This window comes from Otolemur garnettii, unplaced genomic scaffold (genome assembly GCF_000181295.1).
Source record: "Otolemur garnettii isolate 467f Iridium unplaced genomic scaffold, OtoGar3 scaffold00087, whole genome shotgun sequence".
NCBI lineage: Eukaryota > Metazoa > Chordata > Mammalia > Primates > Galagidae > Otolemur > Otolemur garnettii.
In genome coordinates this window covers 7,930,014-7,938,439 of record NW_003852482.1, presented here as the reverse complement: position 1 = coordinate 7,938,439, position 8,426 = coordinate 7,930,014, and the positions used below count along the sequence as shown (strand labels likewise).

Genomic DNA, 8,426 nt, shown 5'->3' with positions numbered 1-8,426 from the left:
ATGTGGCTGGCGCCTTAGCCGCTTGAGCCACAGGCGCCGAGCCGAGAGACCACCTTTAAGGGAGCCTCAGAGCCTGAGCCTTGGACATCGCCCTCACTCTCCACTCCTGCTTCTCAGGCCTTGTGCTGAAACCAATGAGGCATCTAACCTGAATCTGCCTGCCACCTTTTCCTTACTTATTTGGGAATTAGACAAAAGTTGGCCAGAGCAAGCTTAGTCTTAGGGAAGTTGCATACTTCTAAAGGCTCTAGTTTTGGGTTTTTTGCACAACCGGATTCAAATTTTCCATCATTGTTACTTTGGTAAAAGTAAGAAAAACAGTGAACGTTTTGCAGTGGGTAGGACCTTACAATGTGGTTATTAGCCTGGGTAATTCATATTTGCAGTTGATCCCAGTTGCTTATCGCTGTGATGGGGCCCCTGGCTCAGGGGGTGGGGGTTAAGCCAGCATCTCAGTGAGGCCAGAGGTTATAAATCAGACTCTAATGGTTAAGAGTTTGGCTATACCAGCAAGTGACCTTGGGAGCCTCATTTGACCTCTCTGGGCCTTGGCTTCCTCATTTGTGAAGTGGGGACAGGTTGCCATGAGTTCAGCTGAATTCAGGCATGGAAAGTATCCTGACGAATGCCTGGCCATAGACCAGCACAACCATTGCCTTAGCTGCCAGGGATGTCCTGAGTGTGTATTTTAGAGTTTACAAGGTTTTGTTTGCCCTAAGTGAATGTCAGACCATGTATGGGCTGATGACTTCTGTACATTCAAAGCTCCTAACACAATCTCTCTTCTCAAAAGACCATGAGCCCATCTGGGTTCAGGGACCGCCCTGTGTGTGTGTGGGGGGGCGGGGGCTGGCATGAGCATGTCTTCATAGTGGGTCTGGCTTCCGGGATTCTCAGCTCAGATGGGAGTACAGGGTCCTAGGAGGTCATCTACCCTCTTTAGCCTCTGTCCTTTGGAAGTTGGTTTCCAAATTTCCTCAATTCCTGTCCCTTTATATCAGGCCCAATACAATATTTGTGCCATTGTCAGGAGCTTGGCCAGTGTTGGGGGGAGAAAGAAGTCAAGCTTTCTCTTTAAAAAAAAAATCACATTTTCCACCAATAACACACAATCATTATCTCTATGCTTTAAATATTGCTTTGAAAACAACCCACCAGAAAATGAGTGCCTGCCACCTGCCCAGCCTTGCATTTGGCCCTTGGAATGCCAGACAGTGAGGCCATTGTGGACAGGTCTGTGCTCTGCGAGGTGCCCAGGTCATCCCCATTACAGCTCCCTGATGTGTGACTGGCAAGGCTGCCATTTCTCAGATGAGGAGGAGGAGGCATGGAGGGCTGGAGTGGCCTTGCAGGGGGTCCCCCAGTAAGGGACTGCAGGAGCTAGCTGTGGGTCTCTGCCCTAGGGCTTCTGGTGAATAGGTGGTGTCCTGTCCTGAACCCCACAGGGCTCAGCCTGACGGGAGTAGTGGGGAATCACCCCACCCCCAGACAGACTTTGAGTTCTGGTTGCTGGGCAGTGGACACACTTGGTGTACACAGACAGATGTAATCCTCGTCCTAGGGTTGCTCAGGTCTCCTAGGAAAGGGACACATCAACAGAACAGTGAAGATATGTAGGAAAGGGGCACATCAACAGAACAGTGAAGATATGTATGTAACAGGCTGTCACCTAAAAACTCCCATAGATCTTGCTTTAAAAATAGTGCCCTGGGCAGAGCACTTTGGGAGGCTGAATCAGGAGGATTGCTTGAATTCAAGAGTTTGAGGCTGCAATGAGCTATATGACCACATCACTGTATTCCAGCCTGGGTGACACAGAGAGAGAGAGAGACTGCCCCTAAAAAAAGAAGAAGAGGAAGCCACTGTGTTCCTCCTCCCAATCCTATGCTCAAAGGTGACTTCCCATCTGGAATGGAGAAGACATATTCCAGTCTTCATGGGTTCCAGGATGTCAGCAGATGGAGGGAGGGTAGCCTGTTGAGGATATGAGTTGAGGACTGGTTGATTGTAGCCCTGCTGTGTGAACTTCTGAACTCTCACCTTTAACCTTTGAACTCTCCTGCCAGTATCTACAAGGCCTCACATCTCCTGCGGTCTTAGGGTGGAGGCCAGAGGGATGGGGGAGGGGAGGGGTCTGCCAGAGAAGCGGATGGGTGAGATCCCCCGACCCTGCTCCCCAGAGCCCTGCTGGGCTAGCCGCTTCCCATCTTGCTGCAGGTTTCTACAAGAAATTGCAGTGTGTCTGTGGCCACTTTCTGCCAGACTTCCCTGAAAACCTGCAAACAAGAGCCCACATGTTGTCTTCAAGGACAGTTTGTGCAGAGCACATGGGACAAGGAGCATCTTGTAAAGAGCTGGGTGTGAGCAGGTGGGCCCTTCCTGTCCTTGGCCTCCCAGGGCAGCCTGTGACTGCCTGGTCCAGCCACTAGCCACCTGCATCAGCAGTAGGGCTGGGTAGGGTTGGTGAAACACTGCCTTCATTTTAAAGAAAAGATAAGAAAGCAGGTGCCACCACAGAAAAATAGTTGAGACAAATACCCACCTTCTGCAACTCAAATTTCCAAAACTAATTCTTCTCTACATTCCCAATGGCAAAGACCCTCCTCCTGTTATGTGCCCCCAGGCCCATGTTTGCCCAACAAGCAAACTGTGTGTGTTGAGTGATATAAGCATTCTCATTTGGGGTTACAAGGGCAATGGCAATGGCTGCTCAATTGCCACCAGTTCTGAAGAGTCTGAACAGGCACAGTGGGTTGATATAATCTCATCCAAAGCAAAGAAACAGCATGTGGGGAGCCTGGGGGTAGTCTGGCCCTCAGGAAAGGTGCAGGGACAGCTGGAGACTTTGAGAGCCTCTAAATGCCATGCCCTCCCCAGGGAGCCTTTGGGAGCCCCTTGGAACCGCAGATTGGGAACCACTGGGCTAAGCTAGTTGGATGGAAGGTGCAATGTGACAATCCCTATGGTCACTCCTACTTCTCCCATCAAGGAAGTCCTCATCCAGCAAGTGTCCAGGGGGAGCTTAGTGGCTGTGGGATATCCCATCCTCATTCTGCCATGTATGGGGTGACCTTGGGTAGATGGCTTCCTCTCTCTGATCAGTTGAGTCCACTGGCTCCACTCCTGGGTTGTGAGTGCTCCGTAAGGGCTGGGTATCTCTTGTGGCCATGTCTTGTTCAGGTCTCCAAACTTCCTGCCTTGTGCCATGATCATCTCACTGTATTTCTGTGGAGAGAGGACACAAGGCACCGAACAAGCATGGACATTGTCTTGAGAATTCAGCCGGAAGCCCCTCTGAGAAGCCACTTGTGATGGACAGAGGTCTAGGACGGTGGGGAAAGCCAGGCACAGCTGCCCATGAGTGCGCAGGCTGAGGACACCCTGAGGCCAGGGTGCAACCATGCACTTCCCAATTTTAATGTGCCCCTAGTCTCTGTGGGGCCTTGCTCAGAAGCCGGTTGTGATGCAGCTGGTCTGGGCAGGGCTCCCCAGGGAGACTACACCCTAAGCAGTGAGGGTGTCCTGGATTCTCCTCCACCCATGGCGCCCACACCTCAGCCTCTGGCCAGATGGAGGGGGCAGGCTACTTGGTGTCTGGAAGTGAAGGCTCCAGAAGGACTTGAGAGCCCCAGAATGCCTAAGCCAGGAAAGACAAAGCAACATGCGGGTAAAATTATGTTTTAAACAAAAGAAAAGACCTCTGCCTTCTATAGTGCGGAAAGATTTCTGTTCCCGCCCCCACGCAGCCCCAGGGACCTGAAAGAATGTGGTTTTCTGAGCACAACCTTCCCTGGCTGAAGGGGGTGGATTCACTCTGAAAAAGTTGCCTGTAAAATGAAATTTTCTACATCAAATGGTATTTTCCAGTGGCCCGTGTTTTAAGACCACAGTTGCATTCCCACTGAGAAATGCCCAACTCTGAGGAGTTGGTGTTCAGGATGCAGCAAACACCAGCCATGGAGAGTTCAAGGATGCAGTGTGGCCTACGCGGTGGCAGGCTGTGAGGCTGGCACTAGAGTTTGAGGTTCAAAACCTGAATCCCCAGTGCTCCTCATGGGCTGAGGTCCATGGTCAGGCATGGATCCAATACCACTGACTGTAAGACAGGAGGGCCAGAGGTGGCTCTGGGCAAACAAGCCCCTCAACTGGAAGAGGAGCCCAGAGACAGGGCAGAGCAGCTATCTAAGGCCACAGGTCAGATTCTGAAGATCAGGCTGGGAATACTTTTGGTTTGATGTTGGACACAACCATTTAAAGTCCTCAAGGACCCAGCTGCTATGACAATTTGTCTGTGTGTCCCAAAGAATATTCTGAGGCTCAGGAAACAGAATTCCATAGTCAAAAGCTCCCAAGAAACTCAGGGTTAAGAGAACAGTTTCCTTTTCCAGCAAGGTCTGCTTTATATGCCAATGAGCACTAGGAATCTTTTTTTTTTTTTTTTTGAGACAGAGTCTTACTCTTTTGCCTCAGGCTAGTGTGCCATGGCATTAGCCTAGCTCACAGCAATCTCAAACTCTGGGATTCAAGTGACCCTCCTGCCTCAGCCTCCCAAATAGCTGAGACTACAGGTACCCAGCACAACATACGGCTAGTTTTTCTATTTTTAGTAGAGATGGGTCTTGCTCTTGTTCAAGCTGGTCTTGAACTTCTGAGCTCAAGCGATCCTCCTGCCTCAGCCTCCCAGACTGCTAGGATTACAAGCATGAGCCACCAGGCCTGGGTGAGCACTGGGAATCTTAAGCACAAGACTAGAGTCCAGGGCTGCCTACCTTAAACTGGGACAGCCCAGCACAGCCTGGGATCAGTATTCTAAGGAACATACTTCGGGAACACAGCCCATCAAATACTTCATAACTAGAAGGTCTTTCTGTTTCTGTATTGGTTGCCTACTGCTGCATACCAAATTACCTCCAACTTAGCGGCTTAGACAATAAGCATTTAGTATCTTACAGTTTTCACGGGTCAGGAATTCAGGTGGGTCTTAGCTGGCTGGTGCCAGCTTGTGGTCTTTCTTGATGATCTGAAGGCTTGATGAGGGCAAGAGGATCTGCTTCCTCATTGGCTCACTTGCATGGGTTGGTAAGGAGGCTTCCGCTCCTGACACGTGGACTTCTCCATAGGGCTTCTTGAGTTTCCTGACAATATGGCAGCTGGCTTCCCCCAAAGCGAGTGATGCAAGAGAACAAGACTGAAGCAGCAGAGCCTTTTGTGACCCAGGCTGGGACAACCCACACAGTCATTTCCTCAGTATCCTTTTGGTTGCACAGGCTGAGGGGACTACCCAGGGTGTGAATGACAGAAGGTGGAAGTCCTTTGGAGATCATCTTGGAGGCTGACAGCCACAGTAAGTGTTGCTTCAGTGCAAGGACAGATAACTTGCCTCCTTCACACGGTTGGTTTGTTATCATTTTGTGGACATGAGTAATTGTTAACCTATGATGTGAAGAGAGGAGGAAAAGACCAGGAATTTATCAGCCACATGAAACTCCAGTGAACAACAACAGTAATAGTAATCCTGTTCATTCTGTTTCTGGATCCTTGCAGCATCAAACCGCTGTACAACCGGTGCCCACAGGCAGCAGGCTTTGTTAATATTTCCAGCTTCTATGAAATGGTGAAATGAGGGGTCTTCTTGTGGTGATGGTTAGCTGCAGCAACACAAGCAGCTTTGGAAGTTCAGAGATGAGATTGGTAATCTGGGTGAGCTCATGTGAAGGATATTTGAGCAGAGAGTAAATTTAGGATGGATAAATGCCCACGATAAACAAATAATAAATAGATGAGATGAAATATTTATTTCATGTTCAGGATTAAGTACATTAACAAGATGAGGAGTCAGGGTGAGCCAGGGGAATTTTAGGTTTCGCTGGAGACTCAGAGAGGTGAGAAGTGGTCATGTCTCCAGGCAGGAACAGGGCCTCCTGGCTGGGAAGCCTAGCGGTGATACTCAAAACACGGGTGTCTTATGTCTACTGTCACTGGTTGTTAGCTGTGAGACCCAGGCAATTGACTTCACAGTCCTCAATTTCCCATCTGGAAAAAGGGGTGATAATGGCAGACTCCTACAGTTGTGGCAAGGATTCAGGGAGATAATACCTGGCCCGGCATACAGGCTCTGGACTGCTTAACCGCGGCAAAGCTGATGGCAAACCTCTAAGGCAATGGCACCCCAGGTTTGAGGAACCCCTACAGAAGCTCTACTGGTTAGAAGGATCCAGTGACAGTGGGCCCTAAACAGAAACTGACTTTGGCTATTGTCTGGGGCTTCTGTAGGGGTGACCTCCGAGGAGGCTGGATGGAACTCAGTCCCGCCTGCAACTGGGGCAAGTGTGGGCCTGGAGCCCACCCAGCCCCTTCCTGTCCTTCCCAGGTGTGATTTTCAGCAGAGACAGCACCCTGGAGGATGTTTTCTCTCGGAAGGCTCGACATACTCTGCAGGACTTAGGCGAACTCGGGCTAAATTTGCTGTCCCAACAAATAGACCAGGCGTAGAGGTAACTCTCAGGCCCTGTGAGAGGTAGACAGAGTAAGGGGGCTTTGGCGGGGAGCTCTTCAGAGATTCTGGGGTCTCTTCTGGCACCAAAGTCATGGGCAGGCAGAGTATGCTGGCTTCTTCTCAGGGCATGTACTGTGGGCATCGCAGCTACATACTCTGTGGCCCCACATGCCCAGGGTACAGTCATGGTGGCCGGCCTGGCCCTGCCGCGTCTGCCCCCATACTGTGAGCTGGGCCAGCCATGGCTGCCTCTGGGCCTCAGTTTCCTCATCTGAAGTGAGGAGACTGTGGCCTAGATGATCTTTCAGCCTCTCCCAACTTCAACACTCTGACTAATGATTGCATTTATTGAGCTCCAGCTGCATGAAGGAGTGGTGTCTGGGCCCTGGGAGGTGCTGATGCCACCTTGGGAGGAAGAGTCAATCTGAACCTGCTGCTTCTAGCTGGCCCGGGATGGCAGGGCTCAGAGTGGCCAGCCAGGCTGCAGGAGAGCCAAGTGCCAGGCCCAAGCTGCCATTTGAAACGTGTCCTGTTGGTGGCACTTTGGCGTGGTTCAGGTGTTCTGATCTTAGCATGAAAACATGCTAGCTCCGTTTTCTATTAAAGTTCTATTTTTTGCTCATGCTCTCTTCATGTCTATAGCTAAATGTGACCATGTCATTCTCCACACAAACCTTTCTGTGGCTCCTCACGGTCTTCAGATGACAGTCCAAGGAGGGAGTGGTGCCAGGGCCTACTGAGGCCTGGCATGGGGCAAGCTCTCTTCTCTCTAGAGCCTCATACTTGCTGCTTCTTCTGCCTGACTCTTTATATCTCCTCTAACGGGCTCCCTAAGTTACACTTCCTCCAGGAAGCCCTCCCCGCCTAGTTCAGCTGCTTTAATTCATGCCTCATCACTGTAATGATCTAAAACATGCCTGTTCATGGGCTCTGCATCCCACCCCACACCCGGTGCTAGGGCCACCCTGTTGGATTTTCATGCCTGGTACCAGAGGTAATACCTGGCACCAAGAGGAAGCTCTGGAAATGTCTGCTGAGTGAATCCTGCCTGGAGACTGCTTGACCCCTATGAGCAACCTGTCGATCCAGGTTGTTAACCTGGGGCTGGGCCTCGCCGGCAAGTCACTTGACTGTGTAACCCACAGCCTGGGAAGGACCCCACAGCTGCCACCCAGCTCCATCTTCCCTCTGCCTGAAGGCTGTGCCTGGAAGGAGTGAAGGGGTTAAGAGTTTCTGGCGGCCTCGTGCTGTGTCTGCAACAGTTCCCCCTTCCGGGCTTCAGCAACCCGAGGTTGGCGAGGAATGTTTGCAATGCAGAGCTGGGAGGGAGGACCGGAGGGTGGAGGTGGGGGCCAGTGTAGGCCCAGCAGCCAGGCTCCCCAGTTGAGCAATCACCCTGCTGGTTCCTGTAACTCCGACCCCTCCTGCCTTTTCCTGCGGTCCTCCACCCGGCTGGCTGCCCAGCAGTGGGAGTGGCCTGCACTTAGGGCTGCAGGGGGAGGTGGAGGGACAGAGGACCAGAAATCTCAGAAGTCAGGAGTGAAAGAGAGGGGCTCTGGAGCATGGGTGCGGTGAGCTCAGCCACCCTAGCCCAGAGAGTGTAGGGCTTTGTCCAAGGTCACAAAGCAAGGCACCAGTGAATTGGGCCACAGCTCTGGATTTGGCCTGTTTTGTTCCTATGGTACCAGGTTGTAACTCACACACAACCTGGAGGTCACATTGCCACTCAGTTGGGAAGTTCTGAACCCCTCTGCTAAATGAAGGCAAAGATGCCCTCCCATGCCTTAGTTGAGCCTTTTCACCCAAACCCCAGGATTTCAGAGAGGGTGGTGGCCCCCCTGAGCTGGTGCACTCCCATTGTCTCCCCAGCACTGCCCACTGTCCAGTCTGATCCTTCAGACCCTGGTCACCCTACTTCCTCATGTCCAGG

The 8,426-nt window shown here is 51.5% G+C and overlaps 1 long non-coding RNA gene across 2 annotated transcripts; it reads left to right on the top strand.

Annotated features, from left to right (window-relative positions):
• The first annotated feature begins 2,174 nt into the window (after positions 1 to 2,174).
• Positions 2,175 to 7,125, top strand: LOC111726946. Of its 2 annotated transcripts, XR_002774613.1 has the most exons (3): positions 2,175 to 2,368; positions 5,121 to 5,344; positions 6,371 to 7,125. It is a non-coding gene; the product is annotated as an uncharacterized LOC111726946 (long non-coding RNA). The 2 variants fall into 2 exon arrangements; XR_002774612.1 differs by having other exon boundaries at positions 5,121 to 7,125.
• The last annotated feature ends 1,301 nt before the right edge of the window (positions 7,126 to 8,426 follow it).